A 26,916-nucleotide genomic window follows, 5' to 3' on the forward strand; every position below is an offset into this window, starting at 1 on the left:
GCATGATTCTCCCCTCTTCATGCTTTTTGCCACTGCCAGCAAAGAATGCATCGATTGCAGATTTTGTCAGTGCCAGGCAGATGATCTGAAATTTGTGATCTCTGCCCTGCAGTGGAGGTGGTGGTGCTGGGGAGGCCGAAGGAGCTACCCCTGATGCAGATGCCTTCAGCCAGAGTGTTGTGTTTGAGCAAGCTGTCAGCACTCTCGCAAGACTGTGCTACTTGAACTTTCCATGAGAGATTTTAAACACAATTCACAGCACGGGGATGATTGATTGATGTGAGTCAAAGTAAAGTCTACATAGGACAACTCTCAGATGGGACCTTGCTGTTTAGACCTTGGTGGAGACAGCGTTTATCCACAGACAGCACATAGAAGCATAGAATCATAGAATGTCCTGAGTTGGAAGGGACTCATAAGGATCGTTGAGTCCAACTCCTGTCCCTGCACAGGACAACCCAAAAATTCACACCATGTGTCTAAGGGCATTGTCCAGTTGCTTCTTCAATACTGTCAGGCTTGGGGCTGTGACACCTCCCTGGGGAGCCTGTTCCAATGCTCCACCACCCTCTGGGTGAAGAACATTTTCCTCATGTCCAACCTAAACCTCCCCTGGCACATCTTCCTGCCATTCCCTTGGGTCCTATCATTAGTCTCCAGAGAGAAGAGATTGGCACCTACCCCTCCTCCCCTTGTGAGGAAGCTGTAGGCTGTGATGAGAACATTATGTCTTCCATAGCCTGGCATGAGGAAGAAGCCATCCTGCAGAGTCACTTTTGTGGGAGCACTCAGGTAAGGCTGTGGGCTCTCATGCCCTGAGACCCCTTGTTGGCGAGAAAACACCCCAGCTGGTACCTCCTCACTTCAGTTGCCCAGTGGCCACACTTGTTTCTTGGGAAGCTGATCTATTATCAGTACATTGACTTAAAATTATACACAAGAACTTCCTCAGTCCCTGTTGGTCCCCAGACAGTGCCACCTTCACTTCAGGAAGGTGAGCATCTGTGGTTTGGATGTAAAAAGGAAGTTGCAGAGAAAACCATTTTTTTCTACTAGAATCTCCCCTTGCTACTGATCCAGGATCACAAGAGCTGGGAGAGGTGGTTACAGAAAGATTCAATAGTGCCAGACAGGCTGCAAACAAGAGCATGCAATTCAATGCCTGAAACAGCCCCATTGTTTTCTGGGGAACCATACATTGTTCCTCAGTGGTGCAGCTCTCCACTAGCCTCTTACTGTAGCTTGACAACAAAAAAAAAAATTAAATCCAAAGCTGTCAGGAGCTTATGTGCACTGCCACCATCCAAACAGCTTGAGCACTCAGACCTTCACAGGTATGGGCTTTGTTCTGTTCAGGAAAAGGGTCACACAGTCCCCAGCTCACCTGGGCATCGCCGGCTGTCTTGGCTGGAGATACCTGAGTCAGCCCAGTTCCCAGCGGAGGCTTCCTTCTGCTCTGCTTCCTGGCAGCTCTCCAACTGTTTGCTATTTGCTTTCCTTACACTACCACAGATCCACTCTGTGGGCCTGACCCATCATCCCTCTGCCCAGACTTCTTCCAGAAGATTTATAAACAAGCACAGGTTCAACCTGAGTTTTGGAAAACCTGGGACCAGAGCTCTTGTTGGAAATGTAGTGGCCCCAGTGCACCTGTCTCCTCCAGAGTTTCTCAAAGCTGGATGTGGACACTTGTGTTTCAATTCAAAACAACTTTTGTGGCCTGTTTTGCTCTCACACCTTGCTCTGCTCATACCTATAGCCCAGGGCAGCAGGTTAATATATCAGAGGGTTTCCAGGCTTAAAGAGAGAATCAAAGAGCTGCCTCACTGGGCAATGCATGTCTTTGTGGCACTTAGCTTCCCTGCTCTGGGTCTGTAAGCTGGTGAGGTCTGAAGGGATAGAGTGCTGCAAGTCTTACTCTCATGAGGGGGGAGTCTGTGAGCTCATCTGCTAGGAGTCTGGGTCTCTCAGAACTCATTTTCGTTCCCCAGCAGTCTCTGCACAGATACCACTTGCATACGCACTATTTCATCTCAGTGTTTTGACTCTGTATGACTTTAAGGAAACTTGGATGCCTGAAGTCCAAGTGTCAAGAGAAATGTGGAATGCAAAAACCCAAGGGTAGTTGGCCCCTCTGCCTTAATCCAAATGCCACTGTCTTCTCATGCCCCAAATCTAGCCCATGGTGCACAATTAGTCCAAAAGGCTCAGCTTCTCTGAGTGAGTTTGAGAATGAGGCCTCTATGGCTAACTTGCACAGAAGTAGTTTCCTTGTTGGATGCTATATATAGTCTATGAGCTATCCTTATAACTTACGATTGCCTCTTCATTTTCAGGTGTTGTTGACCACTGCCGGAGCACTCTTGACTCAAGAATCCAGTGATTTTTGTCTTTGCATGAACCTGTATGTACATACACACACATACACACACACGTATCCATTCCCCTCCTGTCCAGTGACACACTACGGCTACATTTTTAACAAACCACCTCTTCAAGTCAAACTATCTTAAACAATTCTTTTCACAAATCCAGAAGTTACAAAAGAAATGTGCAAAGAAGAGAAATCCTTTGGAACTGTGCCTGCTGAAAAGATGATTTAAATCACAACATCCCCGCCGAGGGTTGCTGCTCCTTCCTTACCTTTGGGGTGGGTCTGAAACACAATTCCATGTTGCCTCTACACTTAAATATCCTCACATCCTTAAGCCACAGTGGCATCCTTGTCTTTCCTCTGTAACTTGACCGACTGCTCCATTTCAGGAAACCCATGGTGAAAGATGCTGTTTCAATTTACTGTGACTATTTATAACACAATTCTCTGGCACACCAGGGTTAAAAGGGCCATTACTGTAAAACTAAGTAACATGAGATGGTGCATACAAGAAATTAACAGAAAAACCCTATTGGGAGGAAATTATAGAAACACTATACGCATTTACCGACATGTTTTTTCATTTGGACTGCTCTAAGCATTTTAGAAAAGCCGGGGCTGGGGCTACCTGGGGACATGATGCAGGTGTGTGGGTGCTGTGCAGCACTGAAGCGCTGTGGCCGCGGAGGCACGGTTTACCAGCAGAACTGTTCCTGCCAGGATCACCCATCTCCCCGCTGCTCCCAAGCAAAGCAACAAATGAATCTGCACTCACACAGACGGGTTTTGCTGGCATAGCGCTCTCAGTCATGAATTGCACCCCTGATCAAAAGTGAGTATCGGGGAGCACTCCCCTGGGTGAGATGAGGGGGGATGAAACACAAAGTTGAGGTGTAACTCACCCAAATTCAGAAAGCGAGGCAGAGACATGAGCAGAGCTGGAACAGAGCACTTTCTTCCTTCATTTCTCTGTGCGGCTGCAGACAGACAGCATTGCCGCTGAACTGTGTATTCCGATGTATAATTACTTGCTTATTAGCCAGCTAGCTCATCATGCCAAGAAAGTTAACAGGAATGTGGAGCAAAGACATTTCTCCTCTCCCTGTCTTTCAGACCAGAGAAGAAATGACAGATCATACAACCTGCTGGGAACCTCCATCTCCTCCACCCTCTATAGGCTGGCAGAGGTTGAAGTTTGATTGATTTCTCAGTTACATCTAGTCCTCAGAAGAAAGAGAAAAAGAGCTAATCATGCTAGCCTGATACTAGCGCCAGGGACTCTGATGGCTGTGGCTATTACCGCTTCCAGAGTGATGTGCTGGGCACACATGCTTGACAGGTGACCTCGCACTGAGCTGTGAAGATGTTGGGAGCAACCAGCTCTACCACACACCAGTGCTCAGTACCTCACAGAGGGGTGAGACAGGGCTAAAGCCAAATACAGGGCCACCGGAGTCAAGATAGGGCTTGGTTTAATTGTTTTATAGGCAGCACTTTTTTTAAAGCTTGAAAATGTAACCGCCTCTGTTGCAACTTCCCATGAGGGGCTCATCAGGCGCTGCAGTATTTTCGTGCACATCCCTTTGTGTCTCGAGTGTTGCACACTCACCCTGTGGGTTGCCACAGAAGTTTCTCCATGCAGCTCCCAAGGTTGCTGTGCTCCAGTGACGGGTGAAATGATTTTCCTTGCTAAACCAATCCCTGCATCCAGACTTTCCTGGGAAAATGAGATGAGGGTTTTGAGCAACAGCAGCAGACTTCCCTATTAGAGAAGTCAAACAGGAAAATTAGTGGAAAATAGCATAATTTTTATATGGATCAAATCATTCATAGATTGCGGAGACAGAAGGAAACGCTGCTGGTCTGACCTCATGTTCTAATCAGAGTGCATTGTGAGGAACAACCTCCAGCCCTGATTTCTGAGAAGCCAATAATAAACCATTCATCTGTATTTCACACAGAGCAGTGCCGTATTCCATCAGGATGCACAAACTGGTATTCTGAAGGAACAATACACATTTGGGATTGGATTTACAGCTGTTTGTTAGCCCTCAGATTTGCAGGTAAACCACAATATCTGACTTACTGGAACTTACCATGGCATGTGACACCAACACTGAGGAATAAATGCCGCTGATTTTCCCCCTCTGATTTTTCCTGGTCTCTGGCATCAGGACTGTGGAACCTCCCCTTGCAGGAAGCCGGAGGGGTTGGAGGGGCTGATAGGAAGGTGAAGGAGGAAGAAGGTGCAATTTGCCTCCCTCTGCCTGAGGGAGCTGGTCCAGCTGCCCTGGGCGTTCGTGGTCTTGGGGATAACATGGAGTTTGAGCACCCCAGCTGACAAGAGGTGAGCTCATCCCTGCTCCAAACATCCTGTGTGAGGTGTCTTGTGTTAAATTCTCTTCTTCCTTCACCATGTCTGGAGAAAAGTACCTCTGAGCCCCCTAAAACAGTGGACGTTTTGATAGGAGATGCCTGAGAAAGAATATTTTACAGGAACCAAGAAATGCCTGTCTCTCTGGACAACGAGTATTGGTCGATCAAGAAATTACCAATAGAAATTTCACATATTAGCACTTTTTTTTTTCCTTGCTTGTTCTGGTGGAGAATCACATTTCATTTTCAAACCGCAGTTCCACATTTATCATCCCTGATTTAGTAAATTGCCTCTTGCAGAAGCAGTGTCTGACCTACCTTTATTTAAGAATTTGCAGGAAAATCTGTTTATGTTAGACTCAGAGAGGGTCACAAAAAAGTGGCAGATGCTGCAAACATATTGAAATGGAGGTAATGTAAATTATTATAGATTCAAACTATTCCTCCTCAAGTAACTTAACACTTTTAGAAAAGATTGTATTGTCAGTGAGACTTAAATCTAAAATCTTGAAGCAAGGGGAATTTTATTGTTTTTCTCCTTTATTTTTTCTTAACGCAGATCAAAATCAACCTTTCAATAAGCCTCTCTTTGTAGTCAAAATAGAAGGAGGTGAAGATACCTCTATAATCAGAGTTGGCTCAAGGCTTATCAGCAGGGTAGGCAAAATTTAATTTTGCAGCCCAAGGATTTTCTCTTCACCCTGGGGCAGGCAAAATTCAGCTGTGTGGCAGCAGCAGAGTGGGTCCCTCCTGGGATGTATTTCTCCTTTTCTACCCCCTAGACCGTGCACAGCTTGCAGGGGAAGGCTGGACAGTTGGCTTGTCCCTGCTGCAGCTACAGCCATCCCCATCTCTTCCAGCCCAGGCAAGACGGGCTGCTGGTGTTCCCTGGCAGGCTCCCAACTTTGGCAACCGACAGCTTTACCCATGCCTGAAACCAGCCCTGCCTGTAATAAGGTAGAGAAACTCGCATCTGCAAAGCCGAGCCTGGAATCATTATCTTACAGCTGCAAATGTAGCCTCCCACTTAAACGAAAGGATGCAGATAATTGGGTTATCTTGCCTGAAACAAATTTTTCAGCCCTATAAACTGTAGCCAGTACACGATACAAACTCACTGCCAGGCTGAAAAGGGGGGTGTTGGGAACGGGGGTGGCTTAGTCACCCCGAGCAGGAAAGGACTTCTCCTGTGCCCTTGGCACACACAGCTAAACTTCAGGGGATCGTGATTTTCACACATCTGCCCCCTCCCCAGTTGAGCTCCATGGGAATACAATCAAGCTGATGATCAACGAGAAAGGTAGAGGGCATCAAGAGAATCATTGATAATTTCTCTCAATTATAATCTACTTTCTTCCAATATAGCTGTTGCTGGAGCCTCCAGCCAGAATTAATGATACGGAAAATCTGAAGGACAATAAACAGTATATTTGCGAGCTAGAGGGATGTGAACAAACAGTAAACAAAAAGGAAAATGTCAAAGGGGTTAAATCTTTAAAAACTACTGCTCCAATGTAGTTTGATGAGCTCTCCTTCAGATGCTTCACAAACACTCTCTCCTGCTTTCAGAGCCAGCCTGGTCTTTTTCAAGCCAAACGCATTTCATGAGACAAAATTGTAGAGGAACCAAAATGGGCCTTTAAAAGATAAATAGATTGTAACCTTATTCTTACATTTTAGTAGCAATAACATGAATGCAAGATTACACATTCCTCATATCTGGGATTCCTCATTCCTCACAGGCACACAGCCTGTCCTGTGTTCAGCATGGAGCTCATAGGTGTTCAGTAATTTCTGCTATTTATAAAGTGAATCAAGCAGATACATTTTGCTACTGTTAATACTAAGGGTAATAATGAACACACCCACATGCATCCACCCACATAGGCACAGAGAGGTTAATACTCATCTAAAAATATTTTGTATGGCAGAAAGGACACAAAAACATTGTCAGCAGGGTTGTTGGAAGGCTGTGGCAGTTAATGGGAGGTTTGTAGTCTCAGGCGCAAGTGCAGGATTTAATCTGTGTTCATCTGTCCAGTCTGGGCAAACACTGTATTCACCTTTTTTAAAGTACTGTATCAAGTGCTTTGGGATGGAAAAGGTCACAATCCCTGTATATCTTAAATAAAGTAGCCAGCAGTGCAGATGAAAAAGGCACATTTATGAAGCAAGGAAGGAAAAGATAAGTTTTCTTAGGCCTGATTTCATGTCACAGGTGCATTTCTGTTACTTTTGGACTTGCCAAGAGTGCCTCAAAATGCATAATTCTAATCCCCTCAAGACAAGGAGAAAGTCAATCACTGATGAAGGGGAAATGCTGAATTCCCAGTATCTAGCCTTCTCCAAGAAAGCCTGTTGGCTGTGTAATGCAAACTAATCTGTTCCAAGCATCAGCTTTTTTATTTCTTGCCCTGGTTCACATATATACACACATCCACTGTGAGAAAGAGAGAGACAGAGAGAGAGAGGGGGAGAGAGGGAGAGGTTACATCCACACATATGAATGACTGTTGGAAGAGAACAGCTAATACATGGAGCTGGAGGAAGGTGGGACTACTTTGCAGTTCTCTCGGTGAACGGCAGCCGAGATTGGTCCAGAACTATCAGAAATAAAATGTTACACAGAAGACAAAAATGAGGGCATGTTTTTAACCGTCTGGGGTGTGGAAAATAGCTATAGATTAAGGCTGGGAGAAGCAGATGGCAGTGAATTTTGAGAACAGGGCACTGCTGCTGTTGCAGCCGCTGCTGCAACTGCCAGAGTTCAGCTCTTTTCCATCTGACAGAAGGGCCTCTGGGCAGCCAGGGATGAGTCACACTCGTGTGTGTTGTGCAGGCGTCTCTGGAGAACCCCAGTTTTTCCCTTTCATTTGTGTCACACTGCTTCAGGGTTTGAAATGAGTCGTGCAGCCCCTACATCCTACAAGCACCCTTTCCCCTCTCACTGTCTTCCCCCAGTGTCTGAGCTGCGGCCAGCCCCAATGAGCATAGCATGACTGGATTGCATCGTGCAGGAGGGACCTCTACAGTTTTGAAGCAAGGGTGCCGCTAGCATCCTCCAAGTTTTGTACCAAAAGTCCAGAGCTAATGCCAAGCTGAAGAGAAGCGGCCACTGAGGAGATTCACATGGAAGCCACCTTTCTTGCACTCCTTAGGAAGACCTGCAGGCTCCACCTGCAAACCCAAGGATGTGCAGCAGCCACATTGCAAAGCTTCAGGATTTGATAAACCCACCTAAACCTCTAGATTACCCATTAGCACTAGTGAATAGTCCCCATTGGCTCTGGGAGACATCTCAGCCCCTGACCAGCACTGTCTCCAACCTCAACAGACACTGGAAGCAGGACAGCATTTTGAACCGGACACTTGCCAAAGCAAATATCAAGTGTGTCCCACCACACAAGAAACTGCTGGTTGCTTGCAAATGAGAAACTACGCCAGCATTGGCACCCTGGGCTGCTCTTTTTCCACAAGACATATCTGTTGGTTTGAAGCTGGTGAGCAGTTTCCTGCCCTCTATTTTAAGCTCCACAGAGAACAGTTGTTGAACAAGCTCTGTTAATACAGAAGAGCAGCAGCAAATCCATTTCACTGTCTTAGCTAATGGCTTCTTCTCCTGGAAAAGAGATTCCTGAGGAAAGAAACAAACAATGTTGTCTCTGTCACCAAGCCTGGCCTGATCCTCCTCTCAGCAGGCTGCTCCTTCCAACATGTGAGAGGGGAAGGGGCACCTCTGGTGAACTGCTCTGCCCTCAAATACAGGGCTGCAGGCTGAGGGCTGTGCTAGAGAAGGGGAGATGAGCTAGGTGAGGAATCATTGCTCTCTGTGCTTTCATACCTTCTGGGAAAAAATTAGGGATACTTAGCTGCTGTCATACAAATATTTAATGCATATCTTACCTTTGTCTTCTGCATACTGGTACATAATTTGCATCTGATTATCAGCTTTGGGTCTGTTGTTTTATTCTAAATAGAATTCCTGCTGCTGAAAGGTGTTGGATTGACAGCCCTGGTGAATAAAGTCATCACTCTAACAAAGGGGTAGGGGAAGAATGGCTCCCCACAGAAGTCTCTGCCATTATTCCCCAGCCAGGGCCAAGGATGCCAGCCCTTGGACTCTTCTGAGCCTGCCAGCTGATGCAGAGTGGGGCTGTGAATGTGGATCCCTGTGAACTTTCTACAAAGGCAACCCAAAATCCTTTAAAAAGGAGCAGCTAGTCTGTTGGGTTGGATTAACATCTGTGTACACACACAAAGGCTTCCCATACCTAGCTGGCTCTGAAGTCACACCCAAAGATTGTGAGAAAGTCTACATGGTGGGATCTTCACACCCAAAATGAAAGTCTTTACCCTCTTGACCTAAAGGAGAGGAGGCTTTTGCTGTTCCTGGCACATTCACAAATGTTGCCAGCTGGATATAGCCCTGTCTCCAGTAGTGGCAACATGCTGAGTTCTTTTCCTGACTATAGTAGAGTGTCTTGCCTTATGTCTCAAAGCAAAAATATTTGCCTGGGGTTAAAGTGGCTCAAGGCCACTGGAATCAATGGCTTGACTTCAGTTTACCCTGGCTGAGGATTTGGCTCAGTTACACCACATTAGCAGTAATTTTATGGGAAGCCTCATGTAGAAATCAGTGCTAACTGGAGATCATGGTCGTCTAGTTCTGCAAGACATGGATCTTATCAGTTACCTGCTCTGTATCTGGAAAGATGCTGTTCTTTCATCCTGAGTGGGGGCACAGGGCACTCCCCATCGCTAGGGAAGCACAGGGAACTATTTGTGGTAGCTACAGGATGAGACAGAGACTGAACTGTCAACCTACCCTGCAATACAAGGCTGCTTCAGTGAAGCCAAAGGATGAGGACAAATGTATGTTAAACCTGATCCTTAGGCTTCAGCAGTCACAGCAGTGAGAGATATGAGTCTGTCCACTTAACTTTGGGATGGATGGCTGTTCTAGCTGTGTTTGTCCTGTCGATAACGTATTCAGCCCCAGTAACAGCTGCTTCTGTAAGAGTGCCAGATTAAGACAAATAATGCAGACTTAGTGCTCTTTACATGGATTGCATGGGCTGACCCTGCTGCAATATGCACACCCACAAATCTTCTCAGCTCATTACCTCATTGAACACGACTGCTTCTCTGTAAGGACAGGAGCTGGGTGATACCTCGACAGAATTTGAACACGACATGCTAAGTCAGAGCTGGAAATAGCAGACTGAGAGCTCTGGGCCTGGCCTGGCCTGGAAGTGGACCCCGTTAGAAAACAGCAGCCTCAAGAAGGACATGTGGCAGCCCTGCTGGACAGGACCCTTGGCTTTGCAGAGGAGGGGGCATAGATTATCTATCATTACGACTTCCCACATTATTTCTGCACTTGTTCTTTACCAACACCCCCTTAGTATTTCAGTTCTCTCCTTTTCTGCACAGCCAGTTCAGGGTTAAGAAGGCAGGAGCATGCATTGTGTAAATAAAGTTTGTTGTTTTCCTTTGAAGTATGTGAGAAGGCTTTAAAAACCCAAATGTAGCTGTTCCAAATAATCTCAACTTTCTGTTCTGTTTCTCTGGTTAACCTTGCTGACTCAAAACAACAGAAAACATAGCCTGAAGGAAATAATGCTCACTGCTTTCTTAACTTTCCAGTGGCATTTTACCGAAGCTATTTTCTTTTTGTTAAGATCTTTGAAGTCCGATCCTCTCTGTGTGGATTCCCGTTGAGACCAAACGGCTCTTACCAGCCTGCTTCTCCAGGCATGGAGTAGGAAGCATGACTGCCTTCCCCAGGTCATAACAAGAAGGAAGAGTCAGTGAGGGGGCTGCTGAGACACCAGCAGTAAACAAGTCAATACAGAGAAGTGTTTCATTTTCTTCCCAGAGGATGGTGCGAGTGAGAACTTCCCTCACACGTGTGTCCCAATTAGAGAGCCAAGACGTGATCTGTCAGGTCACCACTCTGCCTGCCTAGTAAGACTGAACAAGTCTGTTGCTTTGCAGTCAGCTCAAGAGGTCACTCTTGACTCAAGCAAACTTTCTTCCCCCACCCACACTTGCTTCCCCCCACCCGTAGCTGCATTTACAAACCAATTGCCTGGAGAAGTAAGCAATGAGAACATCACATCAAGGCAGGCTCCTGCCAAGCTTTGCTAAGACACCTGCCTCGCTGAAGAGGGTGAAATCTGCCAAAAACATCTACTTGAGGGAAAGCCCACACCCTTCCTTATTCCCCTCATGCTACAGTACTCCTGGGCAAGAGTCCATCTGCTCCCTTATCTGGGCCTAAAGGACTGTGCTTTGTTTGCCAGTCTCAGAAACTTTTCTCAGGAGGGTTTTGCACATGCTGGTCAGTGGCTTGTGGGACAACCATCCCATGCCTGCAAGGCATAGATATTGCTTCTGCTGAGGTGCAAATCCTTGAAGAGAAGAACGTGATGGAGAAGGCCATTTGTCACACTGTGAAATGTATATCTCACCATATAGCAGGCTGAAAATACAAAAGACCCACAGCTGGGAGAAGCTACTGCCAAGATTTTGTTGAAATCCTATCCCATGGATAGAGCAACAGGGTTCATCCTGACCAAATGAGCAGAATTTAACATCACCACCCCCTGCCTCTGTCTCATCTTTAAGGAAATCTCTACTTCTTCATGGCAAGATGAAGAAAAAAACATGTTCTGCCTCTATAGACCCCTGACCTTCCATCATAGACATGGCAAATAAAAGACGGGAGAAAGAACCGTACAAGCAGGCCCCTTGAACATAATTGAAGAATCAGACTAATTTGGCTTGTCTTTATAACAGGCCAGAGCTGGGCACTAGACTTACCCACAACAGATAAAGATGAGTAACTACATAATGAGGTTAAAATATTCATTAAGCTAATTGCATGTTAATTAAGTAAAGGATGCTATTAGGGATCCATTGAGCTCCATCTGCGTGTGCAGACAGGAGTGAGAATAATCACACTAGAAAGCAGAAGAGATGGTGACAGCTCTGAGGCTCCTGGCACACAGGAATCAGGGGTAGAAGGGACAACCAGTGGGGCAGCTCTGGGTCCTGGGGGACCTAGCAGCTGGGAAGAGAAGGCTGGTCGCATGAGAAGAGGGGGTCTGGTAATGAGGAACTCTGGGTGATGTTGCCAGCAATCACATTGTGAATGGGCATGTCATTTCCCCAGGCTCTGCCTCCATTTCCAGACAGGTAAAACAGGAACTATAACTGTCTCCCAAGTGAGAAAATTCATCAGAAAACTCAGGAAAGGGTCTAGCCAGCTCTGCCTTCACTATTGTATTTGTTGATCTTATTAGAATTGTTTGCAGGGGCAGAGATCCATCACCCCAGAAAGCCACGTAGGACTCAAACGAGTAGCCCGTAAGGCACTGGAAAGGTCCATTTTTGAAAATGGCCTACAAGAAGGCTAAAAATAAGGAGTCAGAAATTACTCTTCCATTTAAACTTCCTCTGTCAGCACCACAGAGGACAGTTTCTAATAAATACTTCTTCAAAAAAGGAGAAGAAATTCCATCTGACATAATTATGGCCAATGCTCCATAAGGCAGGATAGGGAAAATGCCTACATATTTCATGTTAAAATTCATTAATAATGGAAGGCAAGGATTAAATTATATAACTGCCACCTTTAAGTTAAATAATATTTTCAGCAGAAGGAAAGGGAGATGGGACAACTCCATAACCAACAGGTTTATTCCAGCACATGAATAATTTAGGCAAATAATACAACAGCTTTTTAAAGGGGAGAAGATTTGATGAGGAGACTGGGTTAGAAAGGGCTTGCACTGCATTTGGAAATTTGAAGGACTGGAAGAATAATTCATATACAATCATTCATTTGATTAATTTATCCTTTCTTTCAGGCCATTAATGGGCAGATTGTTCTTTTTGCAAATGCACTTATAGTTTGAAGTTACTGGAATAAATCTGATCCATGGTTACCCTTTAGTGGCCTGTTTCTTGCAAGTAGCCATTGCATGAAATGGAAACAGATTTGGATTGGGAGGTCATCTCCCAAAGGGTTTCTGATCTTGGACCAGCTCCTCAAGTTCCTTTTGCTATGAATCTGAATTTAGGGTTTCCTCATTCTCCTGAAATAATTGCTTAAAATTTCTGCTTCCCCAGGTAGACCTATCAGCTCACCCTGCTCATCGTGTATGTACAAAGCGGAGGGCAAAGCTGGAGTAAACATGAATGAAGCAGATTCATTAAAAACTTCAGACCGTTATTCATGAAAAATTATTTTATTGTGTTAGCTTGTCCCCAGTGAGGCTGGCATTGATCCAAACTACTCTTCTGATGAGTGGGAAGGAGAAGAACTGCCTAAGTCATTCATATTTCTGTGGTGAAACCTGATGGATGATGTTCTATCCAGGGGCTGATTATTGTCATGGGCAAAACAAAAAAATCTCTGTAGATTCTGCTAAGTGCCCAAACATATGTGCTCTGTAGCCCCAGAGCCTCCCAGACACACTCTGGCTCATGAAAGATGCCCAGAAGAACTGGCACAGCCCTCAACAGGCTCCCAGATAAAACCAGCTGCAGAAATTAACCAGATTTCTCTGAGCGTCTATAGCTGCTGGCGAGAGCTCGGCGCGGGTCTTGGGATGCTGATCCCAGTTGGAACAGCAGGCTCTGGCACCCAGAAACCAACCCTGTGACTGACTCAGCAGGAAGCCTTAATCCTGATGGTGTTACGTCTCTTAGAGGCCTGTGCCTAATGATTTTTGCCTGGGGTGCCTGCCCATTTCCAGGTGGAAAGATGTCTGCGTAGTGAAAACAGAAGCCCTGTTTGGCACTGAGGTGCTTGCCAAGCGAGGGATCTCAGTGACAGCCACAGGGCTCAGTTCAGTCTCTGTTCCATATCTAGAGATGACTGTTTTGCAGCAAAAGGGACAGACAGCAAAGGAAACACAAATGCACATTGCCTCTGCTCTGTCTGTAGTAAGAACAAGCAAACAACACCGCTCTCCAACGATGCTGATTAATTTTGTGCTATATTAGAAAAATTAGAAATAATAAAAACTTCTGAAAATATTTGCTGTAGGTTTGAGATGCAAGTGAAATCCAGGGAGTTCATATGTGTATGCAAAAGGGAGATGAAGCGAGAATGAATGAGAGTGGGGGTGTGAGTGAGCAGGAAAGACTGTTATTTTATCTGAACTGCTTTATGGACTAGATGACCTAATAAGTCTTTTCCATCTCTAATTTCTCTGCTTCACCTACCCCTAGTTTATCATTAAGGAATCACTTATGCAAATTCAATTAAGTTTTAACATTTTCCTTCCTGTAGCTCCCTGCTTCATTGACTCTTCATCCCATTTCAAATCTCAGCTGACAACAGCTCTTACCTCTCTGGCTCCCATTTCTGTGCTCTTAGACTATTAACTCAGCAACTATGTGATCTAAACCACTGAAATACTGGGGTTTTTGCTTTCTTGCAAAGGAGAGACAAAATGAGGCTGTACTGTACTGAGTTAGCAAAGCCCAGCCCACAGCTGCTGGGTGAACAATCGTACCCTGCAGGAACTTAGCACGCTGGCCGGGCAGCTCTGGTGACCCCAATCCAACACTGCAATAAATCAGGAATGAAAATGAGGTTTTCCTTTCCACTGTTTGTGTTCACTTACCAGGTAGGATATTTGGGGCTGAGTTTAGCAGAATGCATTTGTGAGCTTAGGATGGGAAGAAGCAGGCCATGGTGTGGGCCAAAGGAGGGGAAGAGACGTGCATGAGGAGTTCAGGGCTCAAATAGCAAAAGGTGAAAGGGTTGTGTGATATACAGCAGTGATGTGTAAGTGCTGCACAGTCTCGTCAAAGAGTTACGACTCTTGGGTTTTGAAAAGGAAATTTTAACTGTTTAGCACCTTGGGTTTTATCCTTCTGTTCTTTCTGCCATTAGTCTTCTGCATTTTTGCTCTCTCTGGCATATGCTACCCTCCCTTCCCACGTACACACTAATACAATTGTATGTAAACTTGCTCAAGTTGAAAAGCAATGTTCTAGAAAGGCTCAGTAGCAAGTCCCAGCTAAGTGCATAATTATATAGTACTTGGGGTAATTTTCCTTTTCCTCTGAAAATGCACATTGGGTCTGATTTTCCTATCTGCAGATTGTAAGCTCGTAATTAGCAGTAAATTACTCACACAAGTGACAAATTTTGTACTTTCAAGTAAACAGACAAAATACCCACAGTTTACAAATTGCCTTTTGGTGCTGCAGACACCTGGCTTTTCCTGCTCTCATCTGTCCCACTTGCGAGAGGGATAGATGGATCAGAAGAAGTCTCTTCAAGAATCTTGGATGATGACGTCAATTACTGAGTTACCACAAAAAGCTATAAAAAGCAACTGCTGAGCTAACACTGGCCAGTCCCTGAGGACCGAGTGGCTTGGTTGGGTGCGAGCAGGACAGCAAGTGGCAGAGGCATCTCAGGAGTAGAGGGTCACCCTGCAGCCGTGCCCCCGGCCTGCTGACCCAGAGCATCTAAGGACATTAGTAAACCTTTGATGCCAGAACTGTAGAGAATATACCCACCTTTCTCAAGCAAGGGGAAGCAGTAGGAAATAGCACATGGTCTGGGAAGCTGCTGCAAAGCACTGGAGGAATGTGGAGTTGCTGAGCTATCGTGGAGCAAGGGCCAGGGTAAGCACTGAGGGTGGAACAAGCTTCTTAAAATCCAGTCTGGACTTGGGCAATGCTGTATGATGAAGCAATTCCGATCCAGTTTGTTAATTCCAGTTAAACACATATTTAAATTGCACTGATAGCTGGATGTCTTGCTTGGGGTGATAGCCCAGACAGAGTAGGTGGACTTCAGGGCAAACGAGCCTATGATTTTCCAGTTTTAAGAGCCATCAGCTGAGAAATGACTCCTGGAAGAAGCCTCAGAGATGAGTGTAGCTGGATGGAAAATCATCTATCCTGACTGGGCATCTGTCTGAGGCTTATAGAATGGCAACAGGCCCATTCATCTGGCTAATGAGCAATATGTTTTCAGAGATCTGACGTGACTGCCATCAGCATCTCTACCACATAGCAAGAATGTGCCTCAGAAAAAAATTGCCACAGCAATTATCAGAGAGGTAGAGATGACAACAGAAAAGAAATTACTTCTGGGGTCAAAAGGTAGCTGTTTGGCAATGCATAAATACAAAAGAGGGATTATTGGAATATGCAGTTGGGAACAGAGGAACAGAAGGAAAATGTGAGGAGAAGATGCTGGGTGAGGGAGGTTGTTTGGGTCTAGAGTAACTTCCAAGAACCAGTGTGTGTGGTAGCAGGGTAAGCCCTATTCCCTGAGCTGGGACACTGTTATGGATGCTGCTGTGACATTCTAGGCATAAGCAAAGGCAAAAATAATATCCTAGTTTCAGCTTCATTGGAAATTCGTGAGGGAAACCACATAATCTACTCAGCAAGCAGAAAAGAACACAAGAGGGAAGGAAAGGCACTGAAAATGGAATTGTAAAAAAAAAAGGGGGGGGGGGCGGGAAATTACATTAAAAAAATTGAAACTAGAGGTTGCAGTTGGCCTGGTATCATAATCCTTTCGTTATTACATATTAATATGTAAGGGATATTTGCAGGGAAAAGATAGGATAAAACAATTAATCTAGAGCATCCATCCAAATAGAGGCAATTCATTGCTATGTGTAGTATCATCTGAATACATTAGAAACAGGGCTGATCACAGAAGTATTCAGTCACATTTTTGAAGGTGGACTGAAATTTTCTAATATTTATATTTAGGAACATTTCTTAAGTCCTTGAATAATAGTACTTTGTGCTTTTGTAGCAACTTCCTTCTGAAGGACTCAAAGGACTTTACAAAAATGAATGAATTAAGTTTCTCTAACCCACTGTGAGGGAGATAACGGCTTTTACCTTATTACACAAAGAGGAGAAGGGAAAACAGCAACACAGAACAGTTAAGCAATTTGACAGAAGTCGCACAGTACATCTGATGGCCTGAATGAATTTAAGAATAAAGTCGCTGGGTTGCTAGAGAAGGTGCACAGCCTGGCTGATATCAGCTCTAAGGAGAATCAGGGGTTGGCAGATGTTGCAGAACCCTCTGAAACAGGTGTTTGGGAAAGCAGGGCAGGGAGCGTAGGTTGCCTGTGATGAAAACAAGACTGGAATGACAAAATATCTGAAAGTTGCCGATATAACAGGGACTCTGGAAGGGCGTTTGCAAAACCACTTCAATCTATTAGCACTCTTTGAGCATGTCAGCAAATATGGGACAAATGAAAACTGTCTGCCTGTTTTCACTTGGATTTTCAAAACATTCTAGACAGGACCCAAAGAAGAGGGTAGGCAATCAGGTACTCTATTAATGAGAACATCATGCCATGGCAAGCAGACAAGCTGGCTAAGCGTCTGAAAAAATAAATACATAATTTAGCATCAAGTTTGCCATTTCCAACACAGCAAAATATTAGTGGCAGCATACATCTAGCTCCTAGAAAGATCTGTGTTAGCTTGTAGATTAATGGACAATGTGGTAAAGGCGAATAGTCAGTAAGGTGGTGATATTAGCCATTAGTAAATACTCTTTGTCAAACCTAAAGAAAGATGTGATGAATCAACCACGTAATGCTGTAAAGTTTCTTGGTAACAAATGCACATTGGAAGGATGAAGTATCCATGTGTGTTCCCAGGTTCAAAATGAGAAAGATTTTATGTCCTCCTAGGCTGCAGTCTACATCCTTGTAGCACCGTGCTCCTCTGAGGTCAAACAGTGTTCTTCATTTGTTGGGGCATGCATAGAGAATAGGGTGGTTTTTCTTACTAAAAATGGTGTGAGATCAGTAGGTAAGTGTATTATGTCTGGAACGTTGTGTTCAGTTCTGTATTGAAAGAAAATTATAGCAGAAATCAAAGGGATCCGGAAATAGTCAACACAATTGTTTCAAGGCATAGCATGGCTTCCATGTAGGAAGTGAATTAAATGGCAGGTGTATTTATTTTAGAAATCATATGAATAAAATAGGCATTCAAAATAGCTAGAATAAATTATGTAGAAAACCAAATTCAATGTTCCTGTTTACCTTGACTTTCACACTCCAGCACCAAAGGCACATCTCATTAAACTGAGCAATAGGGAAAGTATTCCATCAAAGGGAATACTTTTCCTCAGGCAGCCTCATCCACCTGTGGAAAGATATCTCTGAGATGCAGGATGTGGAAGGATTTAAATAAGAAGAAGATACTTGTGGATATTGAAATTTTCCAAATTTTCAGTAGAAGAAGTTAAGATACAAACGATTAATATGAAAGCTTCACACTGTAGCATGTAAGCCAACCACTAATGAGGGTGCTAGGGACAATATTTCCCTAAGCAATGGTTATCCTTAACTGTCCAGGATGAGATCCTGTGAGCCTTCCTTTGTAGCTTCTGGTACCAGCCAGTATCAAAGGCAAAATACCAAACACATGGATAATTGGCCAGATCAGACGTGGCATTTCCTGTGTTCTTGAACCTTCTTCTCCTCTGTTTCTCTCTGTCCTCAAGGCCACTCTTCCTGTCATCTAAAGTGCATGGAGGTACCGCTGAATCACTTAACATTTCTACCAGTGTTTTTTTGGCTCTTTTAAGCAATTGAACTCATGGTGCCTAGCATCAGGCTCACTGCCAATTTTAACTTGACCTGGTCACAATTTTGCAAGCACTGTCAATGCCAGAGCGACAGCTGAAATGGAAATTTTAATGATGTTAATGAATAAAAGCTTAAGCTCTGCTTCCTGCACCTGGGCAGCAAAAGTGCATTTATAATTACTTGCCAAACAAGCCTCCTGGCTGCATTCTATCTGCCCCAGGCAAGCAGTTAACTGAGGTTTTCTCCTTTCACCAAGATTATTTCTGAGTGAATACTTCTGTCAGTGAAAGTTGTTGGATTGACAGCTCTGGAGACTGAAGTCCTCTATTATATGACAGAAGTGAAAAAATGTGTAACAACAGTTTTTATTAGGTCATCCTAGTTCATAGTTCTGTCAACACAAAACTGTTCTCTAGAATATATTCTTGAGTGATTTTTTTTTTCCCCCATTTCCACCACCACCACTCCCCCCACCCCGCTCTGCCTCAACCCCATTCTTAAAAACAAATCTCTGGGTCGCTTCCATTTTGCTGCACAGCTCTGATCCTTATAGTCTCTTCCTTACCGACATTGTAGGAAAAAATTGCTGTGTGTGAAGAGAGAACAGGCAACGAGAGAGTTTGGAACTTGCAGGGAAGATGCTGAGAAAATGTCAGATAGCAATTGCTGTGGGCCAATGTTTTTCCTCATAGATGCCTCCTGAAAGGAGACTTCAGATGAATCAAAGTTACTTTCCTTGCCATAATACCAATAGACTACTGGTATTTTTTGGATGACCAGTGACTTTTTACCAGAGGAGCACCCTGAGAACACATCGTGACAATGTTGCCTTTGTTTAAAGAAAGAGAATTCAGGCACGGAGGGATTAAGTGATTTGTCCAAGATCCCAGTAGGCGAAATGAGTCTGGATTCCTCCCTACCTTCCAGCCAAATCCCTCAAAGCCTCTTTGGGGGCTGGTTCAGTAAAACTCGACTACCAGTGAATCTTTGTTTGTGTAACAGGGTGGTGGTCCCATATGAATGCAGTAAGACCAGAGGAGCTCTAGGCTCGAAGAGTTAATCCAAGGAACATAAAATCCTAATCAAATCCTGCATTGCATAGATTTCCAGGCATTCCAAAGGCCCCTTAGCCCCTTCCCCCCTTGCACATTGCCAGAGTACTGGATTGTTTGCTCTAGTGTTGTAATATGATGGTATTTCTTCCAGGATAGGTCCTTCCCTTGTGTCAAAGTTAAATCAACAAGCAGACGAAAGCTGGAGCCTGCTTACCCTCATGAGAAGAGCTCTGACAGCTGTTGCTATTTAGTACATGAATGAGAATGGGAGCAGAAACTACACTGGGGATGACCAGTTTACAGAGATGCATTTTATCTCCATTCTGCAATCTTGTATTTACAAATCATTCCAACAGCCAGAAGCAATTAACAGACACTCTTTCTTATCAGACTCCCTTCCTGCTACCAGTTCTTGTGCTAGAACAGACCTGGGCTAGACAGCTTCCTCCAGAGAGGTACCCTGAAACACCTTAGCTTCAAAGAAGCATTATATTGGTATATAAAGTGGCCAAGACTACTGTCCCAGGCACAATCCAGTTAGATTAGCACTTGGATTCCTGCCATTTGATTCTATACATTTGGTTTAGAAAAGAACCTTAGCTGGCCAGTGTCAAACAGTAACCGGGTATGCTCAGTAGAGGAATTACAAGTGACTTATTCATTGCTGTAATAGTGCATATGGATGGATCCTGGACTGGGTGCTCAAAAACACAAAGCATCTTCTGCTCTCACTTGTGTAGAGAGCACATGTCCACCATGTATTGCAGCTCATGCAGAAATTTCCAGGCTTGCACGTCATGACTTAGCTGTGGTTTCGAACGCACAGCAGCTTCACCTTGTGGTGCTGGCTCCAGGGAGCTGGTCCTTCTGGGAGCAGTCTGCTGGCATCGCTGTGCCACTTCCATGACCCAGCTAATGTTTCCACACAACACCCTGCTGTTGGCCTGCCTCAGTGCTCCAGCGCAGCAGTGCACTGTGCCGTGTGGTTGCGTCCTCAGGTCACTTGCGAAAATCATTTTATTCCTCCCAGCTCACACCATGGCAACTGTGCAATATCCAGCTGCGGTTATTGAAAAAGAGGGCCATTACAAGAGGATACAACTGACAGTCTTGATGAGCCTGTACAGGAGAAGGGCTGGTTCATGAAAGTCAGAGCATGAACTGAGCTTAGAAAGGGGTCTGAGACTGGAGACAGCCTCTGTGGGGATTTCACTGTGCACGAAAAAGGTATGTGCATGGGCCAGATTCTACAAAGAAACAAAGAATAGTGGAAACGCACCTATGCTGAAGAATAATCAGCAGGGCACTTAAAAGAAGGTGAGAATTTGGGATGTAAGTACTGGTTGTGTCAGATGTCTGGACCAAGCCTGACCACCTGGCCTCCTTCTGTCTGATATGGTTACTTTGTGCTCTGCAGAACAAGGGCTGGCTGGCTCTGCAACGACACCTGGAGCCTGCCCGTCCTGGAAGAAAGACACCTGGCTCCCGGCCACCCTCACGCACCACAGAGCAGCCAAGGACAGGAGCTGCGAGGACCACCCTGGGGTCTCGTCCACACCATACCCACAGCACTCATCCAGGATCACAAAATCTTCTGCCCTGGCACAATTCATGCCCTCTTTAAGTGAACGATTTCCAACAGAGTAACACAAGTGATTCATTCTGTCTGACAGTCTTTCACATGTAAATATTTTATATTCCTATTGAATATTTTTGGATGATTATGAATTCTTGATGTGATGAGGACCTTGCTATGTATGAGATGCAGGCAGCAGCAAGGACTCGGCAAGGAGGAAAAGCATCTAAGAATGAAAAATAAGATACCGTTACGAGCTACAAGTTAGAAAGAGCTGGGATAAAAACACAGGCACATATCACTCTTCCTTCCTCATCTGTCTGGACACTTTCAGGAACTGTCTGGAGCTCACATAAGGAGCTTTGAACATGGATAGATGTGGAGTTGGCTGCCCCTCCTCCCCTTTCTTTCTCTCTCTTCTGATTTAGTTTTAGTTTCTTCATTTCTGTTGAAAGATGCAATACCAACAGCCCAAGGGGACCAAGACTGAAGTCACTCCAGAGTTTCTGCTCTGTCTTCAGTTTGACTCTTTCTGCAGTGCACCCAGAAAGCCAGACTGCACCTCTGAATCCACACAGTGTGTCCGGACTGAAAGTAGAGAACTTCTACAAAATGTGAAAAGATCTGGACAGGACAATGATTACTTTTTTACCCCTGGTATTGATAGTGGCAGTATGAGCTTCATGTATGAGTACTGAAATGTCTGAGTTGACGGGAGGGACCATTGCTAGGTTGCAATGACCTGTCTCTAGGTGTCAATGATTCAGTTAATCAGAAGGACTTGCACACATGCAGAAGTGAAGGGATGGAAAATGTTAAGTCTCAGTCATGTTAGGACAGAGTCTGTCAGTAGAAGCATATCCTCTTGATTTGGACTGAAATAGCTAAAGGCACGAAGTAGAACTAATGTTGTTTGTCCCTATGTGTCCATACATAAGCTTGGCTTCTCTTCTAACAGTTATCTACATGAGCTAAGAAACTGCCGGTTGTTTTCATAGTGTCCTGACTGGCAATGCAACATCGATGTCTGTGGGTCACCATAAGCCAGCAAAGGCCTCACCTGCTGGGCCAGATCTAAAAGTATGCAGGCCTAAGCCTATACAAAGGGCACACAGTTTATGTTGTTGGTATATCTAGCAAGATTAAGAATAATACTCTTTCCAAGATTTCTCCAGGATCCTGGTTGTCCCTTGTCCCTGGTCTCAGCAATTGTATCTCCATAGAAATCCCGTGACAAAGAACCACACTGCTATCTGCAGAAGAACTATTTCTCAGAATCCTTCAGGGAATGGCAAAGATATCTTTGCCTTATTTATGTGGTGACAGAGAGAAGCTAGCATTGCCTTTGCAAAAGTAGAAGCTAATTTGGACAGGCCTAAGCTAAGAAGTTGACACAGAAAATGCTTAGCTGTCCCATGACCCGTCTTCCAGACCTGTCCACCTCTGCTCATGCATTCCTAAGTAGTTGTCTGCAAGAACACACCCCTATGACTGTCTGCTTAGCATGTTGGCTGCAAAGATAAATCATCCTGCTGTGCACCAGGGAAACATGACTGACCAGCACAGCAAGGGGAGCCCTCAGCTGAACGAGCTCAGATAAGGATTGCACAAAAGACTCTGGTTATCCGGTCCCTGTCCTGCTGGCATCAAAGTTGAGCATTAGGGTTTCCATGTGTCCCCAAGGTGCAGTACACTGACTTTGCTTGAAGTGCAATTTAAGATTGATGAATTCACAGGTTTTAAATCAACTGCAAGCATCGGGGCTGGCCCCTTCATGGAGGCTATTAACTTAATGAAACTGAAAAGCTGTGAAGTCAGATAACAGACATTAGAGTATTTATTTACCTAGAGATTTAAGGAGATCTTTCTGAGGTAGCATACGACTTATTTTTTGAGAAGTGTAAGCTACTGTCTAACAGCACTTCCCAGGCACATGTACACACACACTCGAGCTGCCAGGAAGGTGCTGCCTGCTGACAAGTGCTCCTTCTCTCTCACGCTGGCTGACAAGTGGTGTGTTGTGGCACAAGGAGAAAGGCTTCTCTTAGAAGCTCAGGTTCTGCTGCAGAGGCTGCCCAGTACCAAAGGAAGGACACCCAGCAAGCATTGGGGTACCACATAGCCAGCCCCCAAAAAATGATGCAGCCACATGATTAAGAGGTGCTCTTGACCAGATATACACAAAGTCACTCAGCAAATCAGCAGGAGGGCGGAGGGCAGAGCCCGGCTCTCTCGACCGCTGCCTGGCTGGGCTGGGCTCCGGGCACCGCAGCTTTCCATCACAGACTTCAAAAGGCCGAGCCAGAACAGCTCTCCAGCTGAGTGAGCTGAGATTTAGTAGCAACTGGGATCCCCCTGCTCCCCAGCTCATGGTTAATGCATATGGTGTAGCACATGCGTGCTCATTCTGTGAACAAATGTTGCCCGTTTCAACTGCAATCTGAAGGAGTCTCTCTGATAAGCTCAAACCCTATGTTTCCTGCCTTTCTGCTGCTTTCACACACAGCTACAGTGACAGGGTGCACAGTTCAAACGCTCTGGTGGCTGCGCACAAGGCGGGAGAGGCTCGGCCATCTGGTTCACCGCTTTCAGGAGGGAGCGGGGAGCAGCAGAGCAAGTGCCCAGAATGTACAGCAATCCCCAGGCCCCCGCTCGTGCAGAGGCAGTGCTGCAGCCCACCCCGCACGGCTACCCAGCATCACTGCCAGCACCAGGGAAAGAGCAAGGAGGACCGGAGTAGAGGATGGAGGGCAAACAGGTCTAGCGACCCCAATCCAGCCCCTCGCTTCCTCTGCAGTCAGCTCAAGGACAGAGGGTGTTTGGGGAAAAAAAAAAAAAAAGGCATCTCAAAGTCCCTAAAGTCCCTTCATTTGGGATTGCATGTGTCTTCATGGAAGACTTCACTGCAGCCAGCTTATATAGGGCTGAAATCCCACCAGACCTTGTGAACTACACAGGTTTGTGACAAGAGCTCTTAGGGCTATGGAGTAGCCTCCTACAAGGTATAAGGGGTATCCTGCTACTGAGGTAATTTGGAAGAACATTCTTAAGTGAACCACTGGTGGCTGGATGTGTTCATAGTCATGCCTCCTTTGTTCAAAAATACCCTCTTGCTCGCTCACGGAGGTGCGACAGGGCAAATTCTTTATAGGTCACTCCTATCCTGGAAACCCCACTGCAGAGCCTGGCATATCTTCCTCAAATGTACTTGGACTCCTCCCAGCACCAGACAGAAGGACTCTCAGAAGCATGTGATAGAGGATTTAAGTGTCAAAATAACTAAGGAGTATTAGGGAATTTATCTCAGCTAAATGACATATGTTTCAATTTGCATGAGGCTGAGGACTATTCCATTTAAGCTCTTATGCAGACGATTTTGCTCCTGTTCACCTAGGTATCAGAGAAAGTACAGAGGTCACTTTCTGAAAGTCTTTCTATTCAGTCCTTGTGAGGGAGAAGAAAAAAAAAGCATCAGCTAAAGTTTACCTTTTAAACCATTTCCAGTTTCCTGTTTTCTTCTTTTAGTGCTGTAACACCTCTTTGGATATTCCTGTGGGCTGAATGCATTCGTTAGTCTGTAGCAAAAGGACTACTTTTAAATTCCAGAAAAATCTTCCATCTGCAGGAAGTTGAAATCAAATATTACATCCAAGTTCTTTTTTATGGGCGCAGCGGAAACATGTACATATATATATAAAGCAAAGAATTTGTTGTTAGTATAATTGAAATCTTAGGAGTGCAATCAAGGAATAATACTCCAGATTTGACTATAACAGAAAAAGGAAGTGTACTTCTGTACAGAAGAAGAAAAAAAAAATAAACCAAACCAAACCCAAACTCAGTAAGAGTAATAATGCATTTGAAACTTTTCAGTTTGCATCCCTTTTCCTGGTGTCATGCTCACCCTTCCACTGCTCTTTTGGGTCCCGATGGCTGTGTTTTCTCTCTGATGGAGGAGATGGGGGTTGTCAAGGTGTGTCATCAGCACCTGGAGTCCTTCACCAGGAAGAATATGACGTTGATGTTGATGGTTTCTTCTTCCTCACTCTAGGGTCCTTTTAGGGTATTTTTTATATGTCTGCTTTTACAGCTTGGTCTTTCTTCATCAGTCTGCAACTCCACATTACATCCAAATTTATTGTGTATGGTGCATTTTACATACAGTAGATCCTTGTTCCTTGTTCTCTTTGTTGCCCAGAATAACTGGTTTTGTCCAGCTCCAGGACATTTGTCCAGCTGCACTTCTTTAACTGGCTGTTGCTGGGTTGTTTGTAGACCTGTGGCTTCCAGTGCCAGCCTGTGCCCCGTCTCTTGCCACCCCATACCTGTACTTTCCCGAACCGCACCCCGTGCCCCCACTTCCTAACATCTGTTGTCACACCAGAGTTACATTTCTCTGTGCTACATCACGACATTACAGTCAGAAATACGGTTATACCATGGAAAGATAAAAAGACGCAAAACAAACTTGCTGTAGCTTGCTGGTCAGTTAGCAAAGCTGTTGTTACAGCTAAACGAAGTAAAACAAATCTGTAGGCAGGTCAAGAAGCGCTCAGGCAGAGCAAGCCTGACAAACCTCAGCCCTGAGGTTGCACAGACTCAGTACACAGCCTGTGACTTGTTACTAGCAATAGTAGCATTGCATTACAGGGCTACAGGTTTGCCCAAGATCTTTGTGGAACTTTTCATATAAAGTAACTGGATTTTTAACCAAAAGTGCAGACCATCATGCCTACAAAGGTGACAGAGATCCACCTGCTGCACAGCCCCACTGGTGCTGTCCAGGCATTTTTGTCTTAGTATTGTTCTTTACTGTCACAGAAATATTGAAGACTGAACACGACAACACGGAGCTTTTTCTTTTAAATCCCTTTGGCTTTCATTCCTCCTACCCACTGTCTGCCACCTCTAATTAAAGTGCAAGGAACACGTCATGAGGATAGCAAAGTTGTATCCGGACTGCAAAATTTGTTTCCAAGCCCTGTCACCAACTTACCGACTGACATCAGGCAAAAATAGTCCGTGCCCTTTGTTTTTATCTTTGTAAGGAAAGGATGACATAGCTTATAGATCTGTAGAATTTTTGGAGCAAGGACAGATAATGCATTCACTGAGATTTGCGGATGTGCTCAGACAACTCAGACAGTGAAGGAAGTGGCTAAACCAGAGTCATTCTCTGACCATTTTTTTGCAGGTTGTGGTCCTGGTGTGGAGAATAGAAATCCTGGGGATCACAACATGGCAAGCTTATGTAGTCCTTGAGGGATTATCCCCCTGTAGGGGGTGGTGAAAGCACAGTGATTCCCCGCTTTTTCCATATCCCTCACATGCACAGTGCCAGGGGTAGGCTGGGGGTGATGACCTAATCCACAAGACCTGTGACAGTCAAATATGTGGAACTCCTCAGCAGTGAGATACCCATCCCCTCTGGCAGGGCAACGGGATGGAGAAGGTCTGATAACCTTTCAGAGAAGCAGCAATAACAGCAATAAGAGGAGCCGTCTGTCTTGCAGCCTGCCTCCCAGAGCAAGAATTTTTTGCTTAGGCTCTCATCCTAATTCACTGCTTCATGCCTCCTGGGCCGCAACTACAGAAGCACACCATTGTGCTCAGAAACATTTCTATTGCACAGCTGCTGGCTCCATCATTAGAAAATTGTGCATTATCCACTGGTGAGTGACTTGCATGTTAAAAGTCACCCACGGGGCCCTGTCCCCTGTGCACAAAGGATGGTGCAGCCTTTGGTTACTAAGATCCAGCACTTTGCTTCAAGCTGCTGCAGACCACATTTCCTGCCATCACTGTGTCACGCTGCCCACCACACTCCAGCCATAGTGCCATGTACCAGAGGGCTACTTCTGCTTGCAGTTGTGCTGGTGCAAATGGAGAGTGATGGATATATTCTAGGGTGAGTGAAGG

The sequence above is a fragment of the Caloenas nicobarica genome, chromosome 3 (assembly GCF_036013445.1).
Source record: "Caloenas nicobarica isolate bCalNic1 chromosome 3, bCalNic1.hap1, whole genome shotgun sequence".
Classification (NCBI taxonomy): Eukaryota; Metazoa; Chordata; class Aves; order Columbiformes; family Columbidae; genus Caloenas; species Caloenas nicobarica.